The 25,062-nt window shown below is 45.4% G+C and overlaps 1 protein-coding gene across 1 annotated transcript in view; it reads right to left on the bottom strand.

Moving 5' to 3' along the window:
* LOC123276646 (ATP-binding cassette sub-family D member 2-like) overlaps positions 1-25,062 on the bottom strand; it is a 182,108-nt gene that overhangs the window by 22,208 nt on the left and 134,838 nt on the right. Inside the window, 1 exon segment of the mRNA XM_070506463.1 lies at positions 8,145-8,417. The gene's annotated coding sequence lies outside the window, so the exon portion shown is untranslated.

Here is a 25,062-nt window from a genome sequence, read left to right as displayed (position 1 = left end):
ATATGATGAACGGACAGAGTTGGAAAATAGGATGGCAGGGTAGGGCAGAGGGACCTGGAGGGCCCAGGATGGATGGAGAGATCAGCTGGGCTGGTGGGGGGAAGGGGCCATGGGCACACCCTCTTCATGTCCCCTCCCCCACCCTCTGAAACCCTTTGTGACTCTTCAGTGCTCTGTGATGCAGGCCTGGGATTATAGGCAAGTGTGGACACTCTCAGAGCTCAGTTGCCTCAGGCAGCCTTGCGATTCAGAAAATGGAGTTCAGTCAATGGAATGTTCTCTCATTTCTGAATAGCCATATTGAGTTGTTGTTGAGCATCTGCTCAACATTCTTAGATAGTGACCACAACCTCACCATCGTGTGTGGGTTGTGGTTGCTTCTTCTGTTCCTGTGCTTCCTGGTGGGGATTCCATCTTTACCAACCTTCTGGAAAACCAAAATCTACCAAAAGGTAAGGATCCATGGGCAAGCCACCAACAGGGATTTTTTATTGTTGTTTCCATTTCTAGTCCCACATTTTTAAATGAGTTGGTCCAGAGAGACTCCTAAGATGGCAAGTCTGAATAGAGGATAGAACATCATCCTTCTAGGGGAATAGGCCAGGCAGGACTAGGGGTTCAGCTGGGACTGTTTCCCATTTAAAACTCACAGACCATCTGGGTGTGGTGGAGGATTCCTGGATAAAATCCCATCACTGATTTCACGGCCCTGCATTAGGTTATTTAGAGAGTTTGGGATCTGATTAGGAGAACACTGTTCCCAACACTGGATCATGAGTCACGTTCCCATGTCGGGCGTCATTCGACCAAACTGTCCTTTGTATTGGGCAGATCAGGAGAGCAGGGCTGAGCCTCTGGGCAGACACTGGAGTGTGAGCTCTGTCCCAGGATACAGGGTCCTATCTGAGGAAGCACAGATGTGACTGTGGGTCTCAGAGTCTATGCCTTCCTTGAGCAGAGGACTTCTGACTGAGAATATCAAGTGTGGACTCTAGCCAAAAATCCTCCTTCGAGTTTTTCAAAGAAGGAAAAATTGAAAGTATCTTATCACCTTTAGAAATTCAGAAAGGGAAAGAACACAAAGTGCTAGTAATAAAAATGGAGAGTGACATTAATCTTGGATGAATATCTGAGTTTCCTAGAGAGAGGAGCAAGCCAACTAAGTCCTCGCTCCTCATTCTTTTCTTTTTGTTCTCAGCGTCAGGCAGAGCCAAGAGGAGAAGAAGAGGTGGAACATCAAGTGGTAAGGTTCCACCTATCCCACCTGAGCTCTCCAAGGGTGACCCTTCCTGTCCTCTCCATGAGGTCCCAGGTCCATGGTCTCTGAGGATGTCAGTCGCTAGATAGAGTCCCTCTCAGAAGATAGAGGCCTCAGAGGAAAGGCTCATGGGAAGGTAGTCAGAACCCGAGACATTTCTCAGATTCCTGCTCTGCCCAGCTCTGGGCATGAAGCAGTGATGGGCCTGGACAATGGGTGTTGCCCAGTGGGTGGCCGTGGGAGACGTCAAGAGTCAGAACTTCTGTCTCCTGACCTTGTAGAAACTACGTTGACTTCCTGGATGATCAGACTCCTCGAGGTAACCATTGACCTATGTTCCTCACATGGTGGTTTTGAACATCCCATGGGATAATGTATGTGACAGTACTTTATAAATGAAGCAACAAACACATGTGAACCTTATTAATATTATCATTGACCGTTTGACCACATCTACTGGTTCTTGGGGCTTTCAGAGTTAACAGCCCGTTAATATCCCAAGGGTCTCCCCTAAAGGGACTCCTGTGTAACACCTATGCTTCTGCCTTTATTACATGTAATTCACTCTTCTGGTTTCCCAGGTTGGAGAAATTACCAGAGGGAAACAGAGGAGAAAAGGAGGCTAATTTCTATTCTGAAAAGGTGACTAGTCTTTTCTTTCCTGATCCCTCTTTGACATGTTCTCTGCAATTCCAGGGATTCAGTACAGCCTGCAGTAGTCATGGGAGGGGTTTGCCATAGGAGTGGGTATGTGAATGAAGGCCTTGGGGTGAGGGCTGCTGAGTGTATGGTGAAGTCATAGACGTGGGGCATTGTGAAGGGGCAGCAGGCTTCAGGTGGCCCCTCCCCTGACAGGCCAGCAGGTCCTCCTTTCCTTGTTCTGGTCCGGGCTACAGTTTTCTACTTCCTGTCTCCCGCAGGCCCCTAGGCCGGCCTCTCGATACCACCCGCTTTCGTCAACTATTATGCCCAGACCCCTCCTGTGAGGTGTGTAATAGCACAACTGCTGAGATCAATCGGCTCCTGGAGGACCTGGAAGATGATACCGCCTCTGTGTCCTCTCTGGCTTCCACAGCTTCTGGGACTGAGTCATCATTCACTCTGTCCTCTGCCTTCTCAGAAGTCCCTCCAGGAGACCTAACACCATCCCCTCCACCTGACCCTTCCCCACCGCCCCCCTCCGTCCTCTCACCTAACCCAATGACACCCTTAGCTGACTTTCTTTCACCCTCACCACCGGGTCACTCTATGCCACCAGAGCCTTTTCCTCCCTTGGAGTCCAAATTCCCAGCAGACCGTTCCCCACCCCAACCCCTTGCCCTTCCCCCTCTGCCACCACATGACACCCAGGCAACGGGTCCTATTCTCCAACCAGAGGCCACTCTGTCTCTGAATACGATCTTCTCTCTTGACCGCACCCTTTCCCAAGATATTAACCCCTTACCAAATTTGTCCCAGATAATCAATCCCACTGATTCACTGGCTTGTCATCACACACCACCAAGGCCGTCTGTCTCACCACCGACAGACCACCCTTTAACTGTGACTCAATCTAAATCGGTTTCCATCTTATTGAAGTCTGTTCCAGAGAACTCATCTCCAGATAGCCCTGGTGGGTTGTCCACTTATGTCCCAACAGTCAGAGGCATTGACCATTCAAGTCTGTCAATTTCAGAATTCTCTTGTTGTCAGGCTCCTGCCAAGAACATGTTCCTCCCCACATTATCACACTCTGATTTTCAACGACAGCAAGTTTCCCTCCGTCTACCAGAGACCTGTCTCTGGGGAGACTCTGCTACCAATCACATGGAGGCCAGCAGCCATTCTTTCCTTGGCCTTAACGGCCAGGCATTCTTGGCAAGACAAATAAAAAAGAGAATGGATTTCCAGATATTAGAGAAGAAAGAAAAGGAGGAAGGACTATTTTCCAAACAAATGTGCTCGGAAAACCAACGGATGTCTTCAGGGTATTCATTGCAGCCACTTGACGTACAAGACACCACAGCCCCCTAAACTGGCTGGGACATCACAGGCAAACCAGAGCAGCTGAGCATTTGTCAACAGCTACTGTATGTCAAGACTTTGGGAGAAAACTTGCAGCAGAAATATACCCAGCTCTTTTGGGGTCTTCCCTCTCTGCACAGTGAGTCCCTGGTGGCCACTCTCCTGGTTTCTAGTAGTAGTGCCCCACTAGGGTCTCATTTTGTCTTATTCAATGGAATCTGTAATGCTTCTGCAGTCAAGATGTGGGATCAAGAATCTCCACCACTTCCCCATTCTCACCCTCCTCCCCTCCCCGATGTACATCCGCAACCCTTCTCTCAGACCAACCCCCAATCCCAGCCCCCAACTTTCACTCAGGTCCAGCCCCATGCCCACCTTCAATCCCCACTCTCAATCCTACCATCTTCTTCTCCATCCCAGATTAGGGACCATGGAGTGTCTTTCCATAGATCCCAGATTGAGTCAGACTCTCATATCTCAACTGAAAATCAACACCTGAAATGGCACATGTTGCAGAAGCAACAAGAAAGTCTGTGGGGTTTAGTCCCTGCATTCCAAAAATCCCAAGAAGCCACTTGTCCTCAAGCTCTCACCCCTCCTTTGGTCAGCCAGTCCTCCCATGCCTGTGTACCAGTCTCTGTCCTTCCTGGCCATTTTCATATCACCAGTGAACCCCAGGATAAAATGGAGCTCCACATTCCAAGGAGGCTATTCTCACACTGCTGCCTCCATGCCAGTAGGAATCTAGAGTCTCTGTGTAAATGCACAGAAACATCTCAGCAAAAAGGCAGACATGCTCACTCACAGCTCCATCAGCTTCAGGGCCAGAGTAGCAAGGATCGAGCAGAGACTGAATTGAGTTTCCCAGGAAGCTTCCATGAGACGATCTCAACAAAGTTTCAACTACGGCAGGACATGAAGAGGAATCTTGGATATATCCTAGAGAAGAGCCCAGAAGATAGTCCTCCAAGGGTCTCAGATGCTACCTACTAAAAGAGTCTGAGGGCTGCCTCAGAGACAAAAAGTAGCTGTGTGTGTCACTCAAGGAATTACTCAGGGAATGAACTCTTAAATGTCTCAAGGAAGGACACAGACCAGAATGAAATGAAAACCATTCTTAGATTACATCTAAGCCAGAAGTTTTGGCAGATCACTGTGGGGAGGAGCCCCCTTGGGGTGTGTCATTCATGGCTGGCTGAGGACAACCCATCCCCTCCTTCTGGGAGTTCCCAGAAGAATATGGAAAACAGAAATTTGAAAAACATAACAGTAGGTGGGGTCCACCCCCAGATGACCACTCCAGAGCTTTCTTTTCTGGATCCCAACACCCGACAGGTGATAGAAGCCCATATTATAAGGTTTTGTGTGAGTCAGAGGTGGGGCCTACCCCTCAAAGTTCTTGAATCCATAAAATCCTATAAGTTGAGAGAAGCCAAAACATGGCCTCTTCCCCAACTTGACTTTCTCTCCTCAGCCACCTATATTTCTGGGGTGGATTCCAAAGCTGAGGTTTCCAAGCCCCCTGAGGGAAGCTCTAAAAGTTTTCAGGGAAATAAGGTGAAAACGAATTCAGTCCCCATCCTGGATCTTCCACTCCCTGCTACCTCATCTGTGGGCAACGAAGGACAGGGGTCCCTAAAACCATCCCACTCTGATATCGACCGGGAGCTTGCCAAGGACATCCAGGCAATCAAGCATGGCAGACAGACTTCAGAGATCCTCACACACAGCTTTATAGACAAAGTGAGTCAGAGTAAGACTGCCCTAGACAATAACAGATGCAGCTGAGAGGTGCCCACAAGGCAAGCTGGGGCTGGACATGTGCCAAGGGATGAGAATGTGAGTTCCAGTGATAGAGAGGACATGATTCAGGGCCAAAAGATAGTGGAGAAGAATTGAAAACATTTTTCCACGTCCACCATGAACTTCAGGGAGATATTCAAGGCTGAGGAGCTGTGCGTTCTTACATCACAATCTTGTGACATCTTGACAACCAACAAGTTGGGAAGCTCCCAAATGGTAAATATCAATGTGAGCAAAGTAGAAACTACCCTGACCAGTGAATGTCCCTCACCAAAAATACCAGTTCCCCAAGATTCCAAACCATCAGACATTAAAAAACAGCTCCCTACCGAGTTGAAGTTTCAATTGAAGAGCAAGGAACATAGCCAGCCTAAAGGCTCTCCTGCTGACATATCCCTTACTTCAGATAGCTTGCCTTCGACTCCTCACTGACTCAGTCCCAGAGCGTCTCCAGTGGGGACATGGGAGCTTCCCAGGTGCTGCAAGTCCACTTGGAGGACAATGGAGATTAGCAGGAACCCTGGGCCTCTAAGCATGTCTCATGGAAATGCCAGGATAGGAATTTCCCACCAGCTGCAAAGACAGTGAGACCTCTGGACTCCAGAGCAGGAGAATGTGGAAGCGAGGATTCAGGAGTTGGGACGTCTAAAGCCAGAAAGAAGAGCCACTCTATTGAGGACAGAGAATTAGAGGGCACTTCCCCGTATCTGTCACAGAATGAACAGTTTCCTCCTGAAAGTTACTTCAGAAAAATAATGAGGCAGTTTTCTCAGTGGATTAATTCCAAGAAAAAAATCACAGGGCAGGAAAGTCCCCAGCAAAAAGCCAAGTTCACTTCAACCTTTGCACCACTCTGAGACCCAGCTCAAAGTGAAGCTCTCGTGAGCTGTGGGCCTCCTGAAGCTCATGAGCTCATGGCAGGCATTGGGAAGATCCTAGAAGAGAAACTGGCATGTAGATACGAACCTTAGGCTGCAGAGTTAAGTCAGCAGAAGGGGGAACTGCAGGCCCAGGTAGAGACTGACGAGGGGCATCCCTCCAACTACGGGGTTCTCTCTGACCCACAGCCAGGGGAATGGGCAAGGACCACATCCTGCAGCCAAAATGCTGTCCCTCCTGACAAGAGTTTTCGTACAAGGGTTAGACAGAAAAGAGACAGGATCAGACAGCCCTGGAAAGTTGTGGCCTTCAAGGACCAGCATTTATGCCAGAGTCAACCCCCTTCCTCACCTTACAGGGAGTCTGTGCCCTATCCAAGACCCACCTGCATGCATGATGTATGCCACGTCCCTCCAGCCACCCTCACCTCTAATGAAAGCACTGTGTTCAGAGATCTGACTCTTCTATTCAAACAGGAAATGCTTCTCCAACACTTCCAGGGAGGAAAAATGTCCCCAAAGAAATCATTCAGTCCTTGTTGAGAAAGCATTGCAGTTTTCATGAGAACACATCCTCTGATGAGAACCATGGTTAGCACAACCAAGGATACTGATCGTCCTCAATAAATGTTTCTGCTAGGAGAGAGTAGTGTTCTCTGTGTGGTGCTTAGGGGGAGTGGGTTTGGGGTTCCCAGCGCTTATGCTCAGGGAAAGGAAGGAGGGAAGTCAGCTCTGACTGATTTCCTCTTTTGGTTTCTGCAAGATGACCAGTCCCTTGTAGGGGGCCTGACAGTGGCTTTCTCAGTTTTATCTTGGGTCCTGTATTTGACCTTATTCAGATGCCCTGTACTTAAAACACTTTACTTTTTCATAAAAAGTACAAAAAGTTTACTCTAAAAACTTCCGGGCCTTTTCAAAATGAGAAAAACCCTTCAAGACCAGAACTCGGCTCAACTTGTCTTTCCATCTGCACCCTCACTATCCTGAACTATACAGAGCTGCAGGGTGGGATGCGTTCCTCTGGAAGGATACAGCCAGAATTTCCCCTTGTTGCCTCAGAAAGTTTTGGAATTGAAAGTGTGGGGGTGTTTAGGCCCTGAGGTGAGTGGCAGGGGGAAATGTTGCTCTTGGATCTCTTGGTGAGGAATGTCACCTGCTCCTAAGAGCCTTTCTCTCCCTCAGGAAGTCTGGGTGGTGGGCCACGTCCCCACACCTCAGCTGACCCTAACGAAAATGGGGAGCAGTTCACCCTTCCCCTTTCTCTACCCTTCCTGGAGCAGAAGGGAGGAGAGAACTTGCAGCTCTGAAAAGGACCAGAGATATGAATATTTTCCTGAAAACAGTAACTTACCTTCATTTAGAAAAAGTTGCTGATTCCTGAGTATCTCACAGGTGAGCAGTCAGTGCAGGTGTGTGTATGGATGGGTTTTGCGATTGTGGACACTGGAGTGGCCAGGGCAGGGTCCAGGAACTGGGTGGGTCCCGCCGAAGAATCTGTTATATGTGGGGTGTTAATCTGTCTGGAAGGCACATTCTGAGCTCAACAATGAGGTCTCCCTGCATGTGAGGACACCTCAAGGAATGGCAAGAGCCGCTCCCGAGGGAAACTTCCTCAGGATGCCCAGCTTGGTAGAATTATTGCAAGACCAAGAGATCACCTGGCTATCATTTGTAGGAATGGTCGTCGGGCAGCCACCCAGAATTTGGGGCAAAAGGAGAAAACAAGTACGGAAAAAGGAACGGTGGAGTGAGTGGAAAAGGAAGGAAAGAATGAGGAGGGGAAGAATGACCTTATCATCACTCCTCATGATCCCTGAGGGTCACTTCGAGCTCACAATGTCCCTTCCAGACAGATTAACACCCCACATCCTGGCCATCCATTCCACCCAGCACTACCTTACCTAGGCCTCACCTCCTGGAGACTAATCAGGGCTGGGGGGAGCACAATGATACCACTGCAGCTAAGAGAATTGGGGATAGTCTTCGAGATTGAAGACAGTATCTCCAGGAATGTTGTCAAGGAGGTGGTCCTCTCATTTGGTGCCTGCCTTCCCAGCCATGCTACATCTTACACCAAGGTTACAGTAATTTAGGGGTGTGTTAGTTACTATATAACAAATACCCCAAAAGTTAGTGGCTTAAAAAACCAAGTATTTATTAATTCATAGTTTCTGTTGGTGAGGAATGTAGGCAAGGCCTACCTGGGTTCTCTGCTCCAAGGTCTCTCACAAGGCTGCAATTAAGGTGTCAGCTGGGGCTGGGGTCTCATCTGAAGGCTTGACTGGGGAAATACACACTTCTTTGCTCACTTCTATAGTTGCTGGCTGGATGCAGTTCCTCAAGGCCTGTTGGACTGAGAGCCTCAATTCCTGGATGGCTGTTGGCTGGAGTTGGCTGGAGGCAACCTTCAGTTCCTTGTCATGTAGGCCTCTCCAACATGGCAGCTTGCTTCATCAAAGCCAGGAGAGAGTCTGCTAGCAAGACACAAGTCACAATCTTGTAAACTAATGAGGGAAATGATATGCCATCACCTTTCCCTTATCCTATTAGTCAGAAGCAAATCATGAGGTCCAGCTTACACTCAAGGGGAGCAGTTTATACAAGGGTGTGACTAGCAAAATAAGGGATCTTTGGAACCTTCTTAGAACTCTTCCTAACACAAGGGTTTCTTCTTGGACATCCCACTGAGTTCGCTGAAGCAAAAGTGACCAAAGGGACCAAGTGGATCCTTGTGCTCATCCATATCCACGTCATCAAAGTTAAAGCTGTTTAATGGCTAAGCGGAGGAACGTCTGGTAAGAAAAACATCAAAGAGATTGAAGCATCCAAAGAAGGAGGGAAAGGTGGCATGGAGGTAAAGGCGGTGTGGGGTCATCATGAACGGTAAAGTGAAAGGAGCCCTTAGAACCACCTGCCTCACCACTGCCAGTATTCAGACTTAGAGGGGAGGAAAAATTAGGTGCAAGACGGCTCATCCTCACTCCGCCACTGTATCTCCACTCTGCTCTAGCTCCCCGACTACAGGCCTAAAGAAGCAACCTTCAGTTCCCATAGAGATAGCCAGGCTTATAGAGGAAGCAAACCCTACAGCTTGCAAGGTTTAACTTCTGCTCTTATGATATATTTAATATAGCACATCCATCATTTCAAATTTGCTTCTCACAGCTTGAACATCAGAGAGGATGAATCACACAATCGATGGCAAAGCCAGTACTAGGGAATTCAGCATGTAGCTCCCATTCTGGGATGTTTTCCATGAACCCATTGCCAAAGAGCTTCTAACCAAGGGAGAGGTGGTGGCTCAAAAGGGCTGACTTACTGGCTGGGGTCACAAAACAAGTCATACCTGGTGCCCAGATATTTGCTTCTATTCAGAGAAACACTGGATGAGGCAACGAGACAGAATTTGCACACTCAGCACATCTAGGCAGTGAACTGTCCAAATGAGGTGACAGTACCACCCAGGAGTGATCCCACACTCTTGTTCTGCTTCTAGTACTGTTTTCCTTTTTCCCAGATTCCAGTTCCTATGGGAAAGCAGGACTCTTACCAAAAGAAGGAAATCGTATTAGCTGAACAATGACTGGAGAGATGAGGATGAATTTCTCTACAAACAGATTTCATGGGCTTGCTGCTTATACCCAGAGATCAGTGCTGTGCAGCTTGGGGGGCGTGGGGGGTGGGGGTCTCATTTACAAGATATTCTGTGGCGCCTGAAGAATTTTCAGTGACATAGAATGTGATGGAAATGGGTTACCTGAATTTTTATACCCTCAAGCCCACACTCCAAACCTAATGTCAGGGCCAATAAAATGCATGAATTGACTGGTACCTTGATGTGGCTTGGGTATGGGAACCCCAGATCCCAGCTTCAGGTACTGTGAATTTCTCTGGTACCAGGTGCTGCCTAAGGGAATCAGCTTTCTTGAGGCAGCCTTCACATGGATTAACACTCAGAACTGTGCCCTAATCTGCAGCCACAATTAAGGGGCCAAGGCTATGAGAAGGGGCTCTTCTCTCTCTTTTTTTTTTTAAAGATTGGCACCTGAGCTAACAACTGTTGCCAATCTTCTTCTTTTTTTCTCCCCAAATCCCCTCAGTACATAGTTGTATATTTCAGTTGTGGGTCCCTCTAGTTGTGGCATGTGGGACGCCGCCTCAACGTGGCCTGATGAGTGGTGCCATGTCCACACCCAGGATCCGAACCAGTGAAACCCTGGGCCGCCAATGCGGAGCGCGTGAACTTAACCATTTGGCCACGGGGCTGGCCCCCAGGCTCCTCTTGAGGCCTTTCCTCTGGAACTTCCATTGGCCCTGGATCAGAGCCTAAATTAGGCTATTTTCCTGGGGTCACAAGGACACGTTTGGTCTTCCTTAGGGAGGCCAAGTGGAAGCTCAGAGATTTGTGGAGGCTGCCTCCCTATCTCTCCCAGGAGACTCGGGGTCTGTTCCTTCCTTCTATGGGGGCCAGGAGGTAGAGAAGGAACTGAGTATTATGCAAGTTTAGCAATGCTTCACTGTGGGAGAGGGTTGGGCTGACAAGAGTAGGTAATTTTCCTTTGCAGGGATTCTTGCCCAGCTTGAGGCAACCTTCATTTGAAACAGGATAATGCTGTTTCTACCCTCCACCTGAGGGGACTCCAGAAGGAATAAAAGTTACCTTTCCTCATTTGTCTTACAGGAAGTTCTGGGCTTCTGGGTTCAGGAGTTATTAATGGCTTTCATGTTTCCTGAACCCAAGCAGAAGTTGTGAGATACCTGTTGTACAGTCCTGTCCAGACCCTCATGTGGGAGGAGACTTTAGCTGGCTGCTCCAAGGAGAGAGGAGATAGGGGTTGACACAAGTGCTGGGGTGAGAGAAGGAGAGTTGCCTAAAGGTAGCAGTGGCTCCAAGACCCTGAGATTCAGGATGTAGAGAGGAATCCCTTAGGTGGACGGGTTCTGTGAGGAAGTACTCTAGGAGACAGCACAATGTTTTAAGGGATGAAGTGATGATGCTGAGATGACTAATCATCAAGCCCCATCATCTTGAGAGCTGTCGCAAGACACGGCATTGCTCACACTTAGCACAGAGGCTGTGCAGACACTGGCCTTTCAATGGGCCTGAAGGGCTTGGGCAATGAAAATCCCAGGGGCAACCAAGATGGACTCAAGATCACAGGCTCTTACCTACATATTTGATGGTGAATACTTAACTAGGCAAAAAGCTCCCATTAATGACTACTATTGTATATCTTCCTACCCTTTAAAATGGGGTCTTTGAGCCAGATTTAATTTAATTTAGAAAAATTAAGTACTGCTTATTGTACTTCAATGTTGTGAAACAAATTTATGCTTTTTATGTATATTATCCCATTTAAACTTTACAATTCTTTGAAGTAGGTTTCTTTACCCTCTTTTATAGAAGGGCACGACCTGAAGGACAGAGAAGGTAATACATATTCAGAGTGCTAGCACAGAAGAGGGAGCCAGGGATGGAGAGCCCCCTTACGCTGTGAGGGATTCTTTGGATGTAAATGATGGCAAGTATAATTCAACTGACTTTAAAAACAGGATCTGTTGACTCAGGCACCTGAAAAAGGTCTGGGAGTAAGGCTGCCCTCAGGCAGGAGGATTCATATTGGGGCTCAGCTGATGTCATCAAGTTTCAGTTTCTATCCATTTCTCTGCTCTAGATTCTGGACTGGCTACCTTGTAAGTCTGTCTGGCAAGTTCGTAGCTACATCTTCCAAACTAAAAGCACAGCTAAAAATGGGTTGTTTCTCCCACTAGTCCCTTCAAAAGTCCCACTGTGCCTTATTGTCTCCAGTTGGGTCACATGCCCATCCCTGACCAAACGCTGTTGCCAAAAGCATGGACCAATCTTTTTGGCCAAGCCTGACTTCAATGCCCTCCTTTAAAGTAAGAGCGTTAGTGATAAACAACTCCACTTGACATGGACTGAAACTGACAACGGGGTTAGATCCCCAGAGGGCAAAAGAAGGACTATTTTTACAAGGTGAGTGAATGCTGAGTGTCAAAATAAAAACAAAAACAAAACGGATGTCTACTTCAGCCCTCTCTCTCACCACCCCATTTCTGCCTTCTTGTCCAGAGTCATGCCATGGACTGAAGGTTAGAGTTAGAGGAAATGCCAATTCTGTGGAGGACAGGAAAGGAACTCAAAGTGGAAGGAATCAATCAGAGGCCCCAACATCCATCCGGATAGACCATCCAATGATCTGATTTCTCACTGTCTGCTCCTTCTCATCTTAGAGTCCTTTACCTTCATTCCAGTTCAGTTATGGCCATAGCCTAGAGCTTATCACCAGCAACACTTGTGTGTTCTGAAAAAATACAGTCTGAAATTCCACCCTTTATCCTCTCAGCTTATGCCCTCAGCATGCTAATGCCTCAACCTATTCAGGAACTACAAGCCACTCTATACTTTCCCCTGCTCACCTGACAACCTTTGTCTTCATTTCCTCCCTCTCCAAGGAAAACTTCATGGGGGCATCACTTAATCCTAAACCTAAATATACTGCTCTGCTCTAAACAGCCTACCCCCTTCTTTCATTCATCCTGTCTAGCAAAATCCAACTCTGCCTTTTTTAGAACTGCCTTCAAATAAGGGCCTGCTTCCTCTTGGATAAAATCACACAAGTGTGTTTGTGCCCCATAAACTTCTGTTCTACATTTGTTGCTCAGCTCCACCACTGCCTCAGAATCCAGTCATTCCTCCTGTGTTACCATGTGCCAGACGCTCTTCCAAGCACTTGGGACACCCAGTGGAGGCAACAAACAGAGGCCCTGTCTCGGGGGAGCTTCTGTGATTGTTTTCTCAGTCAACTCGCTTGCCTAAGTTCTCAAAACAATTCCACTTTCCTACACCTTGTCCACACTCCTCGCTCATTGATCATATGTGCTGGACCACCAGAGGGAAACAGAGAAGTCATCAGATGGGAACTTTTCTTCATAAAAACTTCAAAACAAAACAAAACCAAAACCAAAATGAGATCCTCCATCTCTTCTTTCCTCTTTCCTTCCCACCATACTGAAAGGTTTCCCTCAATGCTTTCCTTAATCCTCCCAACCTGGGATCTGCCCGCCCTTTCCAAGTCACAACACTTTCACATGTGTGGACTATCTGCCTTAATTATCTACTTTTCCAGAGGACCAAGACTGCATTTACCTCATCACAGCTGGAAACACCAAGCAGAGCTCAGAATCCTCTGGAGGAATACATTGGCAATGGGAGGGATCTATGGGGAGGTCCTGCCCAGCATGCTCTAGGGCGGGGCCACGTCCGGGGGTAGGGCCTGAGAGACTCTGAGAGCCTGTTTGGCTTCTTGAGGGCGACGGCACCAGCAACATGGCCAGACATCTCACCTCAGGCTTCTGGAAGATATGAGTTGAGATTTAATTCAAAGACAGGTTCTGAGGAAGGTTTCTGGATGCCTGAGTGACCTTCCCCACTGCCCAGCCTGAAGGATCCTTTCCTCCATCTGCCATTTCCATTATGGTGGGCAGGCCCTCACAGCCCCTGGGCCCCCAAACTCTCACTCCAGGCCCAGCCTTAGAAGGCGCTCAGAGGCCTGGGGGCAGGGCTGTGCTTGCCCAACACCACCCCCTTTGACGATGGCACTCTTAGGAACTCCACCAAGGTGAGAATAGTAATAAATAGAGTAACAATATTGACAACTGTTAAGGCTTCACCTTACACTGGCTGCCTGGCCTTGCACAAGTAGCCTGAATCTCAGATCTCATCTATTATGTGCAGATACTGACGTGTACTGATAGGGTTGGTCCTCGGAACTGGAATGAATGAGTAAAGAGTTTTGAACAGTGTTTACCTAACACTAGAAGTTTAATATGTGCTACCCATTATTATCACTCATTTAAAATGCTAGGCCTCCTCTTTATTATTTTAGAAGTATCAATTTACCACTCATGCATTCTTCCTTCCTTCAGAATGAATTTATTTAGTACCTAACATGTGCCAGACACTATGCCAGGCTCTGGAATACAATGGCAAGCAAAAAGGTAGAGTCTCTGCCTTCATGGATCTTACAGTCTAGAGGGGAGATCAGGCAGAAATTAATCATACAAGATTGTGTAAATGTCCCATGTTACATTCTATGAAGGGTTCATGAGCTAGTTGTCGGTGCCAAGGGAGTTTAAAACATGGGGATTTGGCCTAACCAAGGAGAAGAGGGTCTTCCTCACCCATCCCTCAGGAGCTGATAAGGCTTAAGAGGTAAAAGGTGAGTAGGAGACAACTTGGCAAAGCAGGGAGGGAGAAGTGTTCCAGGCAGAGGAATCTGGGTGATGAGAGCAGAGAGAGCGAGGAGGGAGGAATGTGATGCAACAAGAAGAGGGAAAAGCGTGGGAGGCACAGATTAAGCAGAGTTCTCTGGGCCAAATCAACTAGTTAAGTCTTTGGAGTAACGGGGAGCCAGGGGAAATTTTTAAGTTAGGATTTATTTATATGTGTAGGGTATTCAGATTTTAGTTGTATTATTTGAGTTTCCAAAAGATTACTGTGAATTAATACTGTGAATTAATGAATTACAGTGATTTAATGTGAAGAATGCTTTGGATGGGGCAAACAGGATGTGAGAGACCAGTGAGAAGGCCACTGCAGTAATCTACGAGAGAAATGATGTCAGCATGGACCACAATGGTGGTGACCAAAGTGGAGTAATGTGGACGGATGTGAGTGGCATGACTTCATTAATTCTAATAAGATGGAACACTTTTCCTTTTGTTTCACTCCAGTGCCCAAGAGGTACAGGTTGGTGCAAGATGTGGGGTCTTTTACAGAGTTGGACAAGTCAGCAGACACGAAACATTTGAAAGGCTGCTTGAACTGCTGACTAGCCAAAATCAAAGAGGAAGTTGACCTTCAACCCTTTGTTTTATTCCAGCTGCAGAAGTCATTTTCAGTTACTCTCTGACTCAAGTAAACACCACTCCCTGTCACCTTATCCCTTTGAGGGTTGGTTCACTTCTACATTTTCACTGGGACATGATTCTCACCGACAGTAGAAAGTTCGGCACCCAGACCTGCAGATGTGAGGACACTTGCTCCTCTCTCGAACTATTAGTACTTCTGGGAAACACGTCCCAGTGCCAAACTGGCCTGGTCCTGAAATGACCCCGTTATTTGGGGAGGTAGTGAAGGAAATTGCATGTTTTAAACCCCGAGCGGCACTCTCTTTGGATATCGAAAGGTGTAAATGATAAAATACTTACTAGACTTAAAGACCAGGGAGTAAACGGGGGGCTGGATGCTGCCCAGACTCTGTGTCGGCAAAACATATCTGAGCTCAGCGAAGTAACCCAGGACCAAGTGTTTTCCTCAGTGGAATAGTTAGACAACAGAGGTGGGCAATTTAGGAAAGATAACTTCTTCTGTCCCTGCTTTAGAATTTCTATTACAAACAAAACCCAATCCTTAGCAAGATTTAAGAGCGTGGGACAAAGACTGCTAGATGTTGAACTGCTGGGAGTGGAGCCCACGTTTTATTTATCTTTGCATCCAAGCACATCCGCAGTGCTTGCCACGAGGCAGATACTCAGTGAATGCTGGGTGGATCAAGGATTCCTCTGTGTTTTCATGGGGTATTTATATGGTATGGGAATTCAGTCATTTTTTGCCCCACTAGGTAGAGATGGATGCTTTCTGTTCTCCATGTTTACTTTGAACACCATTTAGCTACAGGGATGTTCTAAAATGAAATAATAAGGCAACCAGCTTTAATACGATTTTATATATACAGACAGATACACTTTCTGACCACGTGCAGATATGAATGCTCTCCCTGGAAGATGCTTTTGTAACCTAAATTGCACTAGAATGAGGTTAGAGATGGGGAAGAAAGGGAAAGTGAGGTAAAACTCACAGCTTAATTTCCAGACAGGATTGCTGCTTTAAAAATGAATTTCAGGTGCTTCTTGGCATACTTGGCCCAAGCACTGGAGATTTAACAGTGATTTGTGATTTGGTGTGACCCAGAACATGGCCCAATGGTCCTCTATCCTTTGAAGCAGTCAGTCTGTTCTCTTGATTGCTGTTCTGGACTGTCTCACCGTCACTCCCCATCAGGGCCCCATTCCTTCTGCTCTGTCCTAGTGGAACAGTCCCTTGACCTTCATTCTCCCACTACTCTAGTCTCGACTTCTCCTCGTTGCTAGATTACTCTATTATTGCTTCTCAAATTGTGGTTCCCAGACCAGCAGCATTAGCATTGCCTGGGAACTTATTAGAAATGCAGATTCTCGGGCCTCACTCTGGACCTACTCAAGAAGAAACTTTGATGTGGGGCCCAGCAATTTTAACAAGCAAGGTAATCTCCAAGGTGAGAACAACTGCTGTACGTAAAGCTCAGTTCTGAGCATATCACCCCTTTGCCCAATACCCTTTATTGCTTTCCTGCCGACAACCACATGAGTGTGTGTGTGTGTCTGTGCGCGCCCTTCTATCCAAGGCCTTCTGCAATCAAGCACCAGCTCATATGTCCCCACGCAGGGAGGTGTGTTCCACAGTCATCCTAATGGGTTACCTGCTCTTCCCTCTGCTCTCCTGCCACCTCTCTCTGTTAATGTTGGGTCCTCTGCTAGAAATACCCACCTCCTCCCTCTCCTTGGAGAAACCTTACTCATTCATTAAGGCTCACTGAAAAATTAATATTTATCTAAGGAATCCATACCTGTGCCTTCAAAACCAAATAGTACTGAAGACTTTATAAAGAACCACGGCAGGCCCTCCCCAACCTCACAACCCCAATCCTTCCTATCCCCCCAGTTCCATTCCCCATGGAAACCACTTGAGCCGTTTCTATCATAGTTGTTCTGGTGTTTACCTCTATTTATATAACTAATATGCAAATACTTGTATTTAAAAGTAATTTTAAAATATTAGACACTAACTTCTTGCCGTGGTAGATAAAATTTGAGTAGGTAAAATTGCAGGTGGATGAAATTTGGTCGACACCCCATTCCCCTCTTCACTCTTCTCAATCTGTCCTCACTTAAATCTTTATTCATGCAAAGTTCATCTTGGCATGGAAGGTGACCCCTTTCCTGGAACGTGTTCAGAGACTGCTCCTCCCCTGCTCCCACAGAGCTGTGTACTTCTCTTAGTGCACTGTCCCCCTTGCCCTTCCATGTTTGTATGTATGTGTCTCCCATTCCCACCAGCTTGTAAGAGCCAGGAAAGTCTAATCCGTCTTTTACTTTCTCTGAATCCTCCCAGGGCAAAGCACAGGACCTGGGATATAGTACACACTGAGCAAACGTGGCCAATTTAACCGTAAAGTAAAATATCTGCCTGACCTTTGAAGCTTGCTGGTGTGACAGCAGTACTTGGAATGAGTCTTCCCGTTCCAATGTGGTTTTCCAACATTATTGTGGGGAATAGTAAACTGGAGTCAGGAGACTTGAGCCACACCACCTTCTTGGTGACTTCTTTTAAGACCTTGGGGAAGGCACTTAATGGTTTTGCTTCCGTTTTTTCATCTATAAAGTGGCAACAATAATATCTATGGACAGAGTTGTAGGGAGGACCAAATACAACAGCACAGGTTATCAGGCATAAGGCATTACATTGATTCCTTATGTTTAAAACAAAAAGGCAAACCATTTTCTGGTAGCACATAGGGCTATAACGAGCATTAAAACCAACCTTTAAATAGAAAACTTTATTTTTAGATGATCCAGGGGGTCTTTCTTCCAAGATCAGCCTAAGATTTTTTCGGAGGAAACTGTATTCTCATTGTCCTGAAATTTGAAGCAAGAAAATTCAATCATTTAAGACCATTTGCCTATTCTGACTTGTTGATGAGAAATCACCACTAGTGCCACCCTTTTAGCCTCCGAAGGGATTGTAAGCTTTGTCTTGATGTGATGGCTCAAAAATAAAATCTACCAAAGGCACGTTTTCTAAGCCTTGTCTGGCTCTACCCATTAGAAAAGTTTGAGCTACTGTTCTATCAAAACTAATTATATTTTAAATCTACAACCAAGTCTCAATTACCAAGGTTAATGGGACTACATGCATACATAATTCTCTCTTACATTTATACAGTGCTTTTAACTTCTTCAAAGCACTTTTCACTGTACTGCATATATAAAACAGAGGCATTTTTTAAAATCCGCAAATAAGGTAAAAAATAAATCTTAAGATCAATAATTTCAACTTTGTACCTGTCAAAAGCTATTAGAACTTGCAAAATTGTCTAATAGGACTTTCATTGCCCTACTCTCCTCTCGACCCCTCTCAACTAAGGCCAGAAAAGACCGAAAGATCTGGAGGAATCTCCAGAGGAGAGGAAGCCAGAGAGGGAAGGAAGCCAAGGACCTGGGCCATCCACAGCCTGGATCATTAGCTCCAGCGTAATTGAGAATAACTGACTGTATGTGTGACTATGGCCAGAAAATCCAGAAAGAGATGAAAAGGCAAAGAAAATGACGTGTGAGTAACAGTATTTACAGGGTCTGTCTTTGTCATTCTCTCAACAAGAATTATTGAGTGCCTACTGTAATGACAGGTGCTTTCAACAAAGAGGATGGACACAGCAATGAACAACCCAGGCAAGACTGCTATTTTCATAGTGATGACCTTCCTGAATGGTGCAGACAGACAACAAACACAAAGACACACAACTTCACATAAACAGATAACTTCAGGTGGCACTAAGCTCTGTGGAGTCCATAAACACAGGAATGTGATAGAGCCTTGGGGAGGGGATGCTGTTGTAGATAAGGTCACCAGGGAAGGCCTCAGGGTATCTGAGCTGCAATCTGCGAGAAGAGCCCACCCTGTGCAGGTCTGCAAACCAGATGATGGAATGAGTGAACTCGCCAAGTATGCTAGAGGGAGAGGGGTCCAGGCCAGTTTCAAGGGGTTCCAGGAAAGTCACTGTTCTGTGGTTATTCACTTTGTGTCCTTTTGGGGATATTACTAAAACCTCTCCAGGACCCCAGATTTATTGCCTCTACAATGTGAGTTGCTAACACTGATCACCTGGACAGGGGAGCGCTGAGAAATAATGGGTAAACAATTGTGAGGAGCCACATAAATGCTAAATAATGCTCACAGTAATAAGCTTTTATTAAAGTCAGCACCTTGATAGGCAGCTCACAATCAGATACCTTGGCAAATGTGTGAATTGACGTGGCTGCTCCCTGTGCACACCAGCACCATCCTTTAAAACAGAAAAAAATAAATGAGCCTATGGTCATGATATTCGAAGTAGTTAGTGATCAAACAACTGTCTGGAGAGAAAGCTGGTGTGTGAAGTGTACAATGGGAGCAGGAAGATAACGGCACATCACAGCCCAGCTCACGCAGAGGATAACTCATGAATTGACTGGATGCTTGCTGGTGCACACACCATCCACTCCAGGGTGGTACTCTAACCCCATCAGGACTAGGTGCTGCCACCAAAAGCCCCAGCAGACAGGAAGGGGAGTGAGAAGGAGCCAGAACAGAAGCATCTCTGGCAGCAGCCCTCTCTGGCCCTCTTGGCCTTGGAAAGCCACCCCTGGGGGAGGACTGAGCAGCCAGCACCAAGGGCCCTACCTTGGAAGGGCACCAAGGAAGTGGTGGGGGGGGTGTGAGGGAGGAGGGATGAGCATTGCATTTCTCCCTACAAGAATGAAATATCCCAACGCCAGGAGAGACTTCAGTTGTCGTTAAAACTGAGCCTCCCCACACAGAGATATGAGTCCACCCGTTAGAAGCAAATCTTCCTCCCCCAAAACCTCCCCCCAAAATATAACATTAACATCACAAAAAATGAATTCTTTTTTGTGTGGTCCTACCATCTCTTTGATATAAATACACAAGTGCCTAAACATTCTTTCCCATCTTCCATCCCACATCGGCAATCAGATTGTGAAACACACACACACACACACATACACACACAAGCACATGCTCACACAAATACCACACAAACCCAAGCACATGCTCACACAAATACCACACACACCCAATTCCTTTGTTAAGCCCTGGCTCAGCTATTATAAGGTACCTGTGGAGTGTAGGTCACATAGCAGAAAAGTTTAAATTACTGTTGCTTCTACTCTGAAAAGCAGACAGGAAGAAAAGACGATAAAAAAGAAAACACTTATTTTAAGGCTGAGACTAAACACTCTACTCCAAGTTGACTGAGGTCACTTTCCCACTGTGGGATGGGGAGAATCGAGATGATCTCTGAGGTGCTATGAACCCACAGTGCAGACTTCATGTTTTGAGGCTTGACTAGAAACGACGGGGACGTGAAAAAGAACATGGTGAGATAATCCTAGTCTTCAGGAAATTATGGTTTAAACTGGGCTGGAGAAAGACCAAGATCCTCAAAAAAATCTAATTGATTTTAACCAAATGGAGTAATTTTAAAATGTTAAATACACTGGGATATCATATTAAAAGTATTCTGGGAGAGCATGCCGCATGGGACGTGGTAAGTGCTGAATTTTCTGCTGCTAAGGGAGGCATTCCTATCTGCCAGTGTCTCATGCTGCTCAGACCTGAATCATTCATTTAGGTAGACCATTTGTCCAAGTGCGTCATTTCCCAAAACAGCCAATGAAGGAATCCAGGGAGAACTGTCCTGAGGAGATGTGGTCATCCTCAAGGCCAAATCAGTCTAGACTAAGATGGTTTTTAGCAAGACTGCCCAAAGGGCTTCTAGACTTTGGTAAGTGTTGTTAATGCCTTGGTAACAATGGACTGTTGATAAGGTGGGAGATAATGTCTGAAGGAAGGAAGGTACCCGCTCACATCTTTTGCTTTTAACTTAAGCTAACCCATAAAATCCATTATCAAACCCCAAGGAATGCTCCCAATTATTGTCTTGGACCCTTCATTTTGCTTTGCTTTGTTTTTTGTTTTTTTTTTAACTCTCTATTTCTGTTTTTACCTGGCACTGACTTGCTTGACTCCTCTTCTCCTCTCAGCTTCTGGCTCTGTGCTCCCCCTTTAGACTTGATGAGTAATTTTGGTTTTCCTGCTTTTCACCTTTGGCACCCCTTCAAAAATGGGTTAGGTTTATCTTCTGGCTCTTTCTACTTCTGACTGCTTGGAAGTTTGGATCATACTTAGCCAAGTTTTGATCCCAGGACCTTTCCCTGGCTTTGACCTGTCTCAGTGGCATCTGTGCTGGGCTTGACTCCTCCAGGTGAGGGCGTTGGCAAGAGGGAGGATCAAGCAAAGATCAAGCAAGGAAACAGGAAGAATACCTGGCTCAGCTTAAACTGTGCAGGGCACTGAGGCCTTGCTGGCTGTCCAGTCTCTGACTCCTTCTTCCTCTGCTGCTTTCATTCCCTCCCATCTCTGACTTCCAATTTTTATTAAGTTTCCACCTTCTGACTGGTCAATCCTCTTCTAGCATCCCTTTGTAAGATTGAAATGGCAGTGGGAGTGATATCCATTAGCCAAAATAAGTTCGATAGCTGGGAGAAACTGCTGAATCTCTGGTGTCTTTATAGCACTTATCAAATCCCAATTAACCATATTAGTTGGCAAACTGCTCTGGCTTCCCAGGGAGTCAGCTGGTAGGTGAGTCAATAAATATCTGTCAGATGGATGGATGCACACACACTAGTTGTGTAGCATGGCATCAGGTACTTTAAATAATACAAAGTATAAGACTTCATCCTTGGCTGAAGAAGGACATCTTCTCACGGCCCTTCACAAAAGGACTGTTTGGAAATATCACCAAGCGCTAGACCAGCTTCGCTATTTCTTCTAGAAAACAAGAAGAAATCTCTTGTTTCAAGAGATGTTTGTGTCATCTCTTAATGCACAACTGGCTTCATGTGGGCAAAAGGGAACGTGAGCAAAGCCCTGGTTAAAGCATAACAGACACCCTTGGGCTAATGAACTGTCGAAGGTATTAGTGTCAGCGGATTTTCTACATAACTGCTTTGTAAACAGCAACACGCATAAACCATAAACAAGGAGAATGAAGTGAGCACCCACAGACCCACCACTCATGTCAAATCATACAATGTTGATATCACCCCAGAAGTGTTCACTCTCCTGTCTGATAATCTTTCACTTACTTTTCTTTATAATTTCATCACCTTTATAAACTCCCATAAAACATTTAGTTATATCCAGTTTGCGGATCAAAATAGATTAAAAAACAACAATTGCAGGTGCATTCAACATTGGACATGAAAAAGAAAACTGGTTTTTTAATAAGATACTTGAAGTGTACACTTTCCGTAGGTGATCAAGACATTTACTCTTTCATCCATTTTTATGTTTGCTGACTGCCAATCACTCTACTCCTTAATACTTCAAAGGTATTTTTCCCAAAGCTGCCTTTTGTCTTACACTAAAGCTTTCCCGGACTCAAGTGAATTTTGAAGGAGATTGAGCTCATCATGATGAAATGGATGTTGACATTCCATAACCATCATTGTAATTATTCCTAATTTGTACTTTGCTTCAAAAACTCTCTTCCCTTGCCCCCTAAAGTCTGTACTTTCAGAATAGCATCTACAGCTTTAATTATACCTGACAATAAACTACTCTCACCACAAAATCTTGTTAATCACGGTGTATGTTACTATCTTCAAATATCCTGTTTTTTTAAAACTGCATTTATATGAGGTTCCCAAAGAGTTACAATATTAGCAATGAATGTTTTAACTGTTTCTGTAATTACTGTTTGTAATTACTACAAATCAAAGTTATACAAACTTTGGATTGGAGGCTGGTTGAATTATCTACCAAACTGGGGTGAATGGTCCTTTAATCAACCGTATACTGAACAAATCTACAGAGTAAAAACTGAGATGGAATTTGAGTGACTTGGTGTCCATCGAGAATCAAATCTGATGCTGTAGTGTTAACAAGGGACTTCAGGTCCAGAATAATTCTGTTAAGCACACTTCTTCCAAATTAGTCAGTTAATGTTGTGGGTCCTGACGAGACAGGATTTAGGAAGGCAGAGAGCGGCGGGGAATGCTCCTGGTGATAGGATCCTTAGAGCAAAGGACAGAAGACAAAAGGAGAAGGCTGTATTCGTGAGAAGTGAGCTGGACCATAACCGCTATAATTATAAGCTTATAATGTCACCACACTGCTTTCTGTAATGTAATATTTTTGTTGTCTGTTATTTTCCTTGATTCAGGTTTTGTATTTTTCATGATGTAATAGTGAGATCTAGTCTCATTTTTCTGTGTATTTGGATACATTGAGTAGAGTGCTCTGGCTGAGTAAAGAGTTTCACATATGGGAGACTTGAGAAACAAGAGTGGCAAGGAAAGTTAGGTCAGATTATGAAAATTCTTAAAATGTTTATATTGGACTTAATCCTTCAGAAGTCATTTAGTGTTCTCTTTTCTTTTTTTGTAATTGAGAGCACCAGGAGGAAAGGAGTGTTTTTGATGATCTATTTTATTTTATTTCTTTCTCTTTTCTTGGAGGAAGATTGGCCCTGAGCTAACATCCATGCCCATCTTCCTCCATTTCATCCGTGGCTCGCCTGCCACAGCATGGCCTGATAAGCAGTGTATAGGTCTGTGCCAGAATGGGAACCTACAAACCCCAGGCCGCCAAAGAGGAGCACACAAACTTAACCTCTACACCACCGGGCTGGCCCCATTTTTGGTGATTTCTAAGGGGTAAAAACTAGGCAGGGAGATTAGGTAAGATGATATAGCAAAAATTCAGGCATTAAGAAATAAGGTTAGACTAGACTGGCGATGGCGGCCATGGATTGGAAAGGAAGGAAGGATGGATGCAGCATCACAAGGGAAAAATTTGCTTCTTTCCCTTTGTCTTTTCAGCCATTTGGGCTTAACGGTGTTCAGTGCTCCTGATTTATTTCCTTTCCCATTTATATTTTCCTTCTTCCCTTGATAATCTACTTTTGCTTTCCCATTTTTCCCTCTCTTCTCTCCTTGGTTTGCATTCTTATCACCTTCCCTGATAGGACGATGACTGAATCAGGCAGGTAGACATCAAATGGGAGATCTGAGTAGAAACTAACTATAAGATTTACTAATTAGAGTATGTTGCTGCTTAAAACATTTTTTTAACCTTTCATCTGCAGTTAAAAAGAAGAAAAGAAAGGTGAGGAGGCAAAAAAGGAGAAGAGAGGAAAAGGGAGAGACTCATTTATCCATTCATTCAAGAAGTGCTGTGTTTCCAGAGAAAGAGAGAGTGCCAAAGAGATAGAGAAACACCACACAATAATTTGTGTTATTGTAGTTGTATCATCTATTTCCCCTTCTAACTCAGTTGGGTAAAGTAGAGATGCCAGATGGGAGGCTAAAGACTAAGGTGACATGGGCAGTCTCCCTCCCTCCCTTATTGCCTGCTGCTTCTCATATCAAAAGATGGAGTCTACATCCCTCCCCCTAGGCCTCAGTGACTGGCTCAACCAATAGGATGCTGTGGAGGTGACTTTCTGGGACTTCTGAGGCTAGGCTGTAAGAAGCCTGGTCTTTTGGAATATTTCCTCTTGGGATGCTTTCTTTTGGAACCCAGCCACCACTCTGAGAGATGCCCGAGTCACATGAAGAGGCCACATGCAGGCCCTCCAGTTGGCAGCCCCGAATAAGATAACAGCCAGCATCCTTAGCAAACACAGAAATGAACCATCTTGACATCCAGCACAATAGAGGCAAAGAGGATTTCAGCCCAAGATGACATCTGACTGTACTTCCTAGGAAACCCCAAGCAAGAACTGCCCAGCGAATCCCAGCCAATCCACAGAATAAGAGACAAGAATAAGTTACTGTTTCAAGCTACTCCACTTTGTTGTGGTTTGTTATACAGCAATAGATAACTTTTTTCATCCTTACACGAGACACAAAGAATATCGAAAGTTTGAAGATTCATAATGCCACCCGGAATGCATGTATATTTTTTACGTATTTTTTTCCTTTTAAAGGTCACTTTCTTATTCATTAGCCTTGAAATTGGAATTTGCATTGACCTTGATCAGAAATCCTAAGAAATGCTTAAGCAAATATTTTAAGCACTATCATATTTTGAGTACTAGCTCAGGATAAAGTGGTATTGATGTGACAAGAATAATGGATGTGTAATTAGAAGATGGAGTTTAAGTCCTAGTTCTGTCATGTATTACTGTGTGGCCTACAACAAGTTAT

This window comes from Equus asinus, chromosome 3, assembly GCF_041296235.1.
Source record: "Equus asinus isolate D_3611 breed Donkey chromosome 3, EquAss-T2T_v2, whole genome shotgun sequence".
Classification (NCBI taxonomy): domain Eukaryota; kingdom Metazoa; phylum Chordata; class Mammalia; order Perissodactyla; family Equidae; genus Equus; species Equus asinus.
This window is presented reverse-complemented; position numbering and strand designations above follow the sequence as displayed.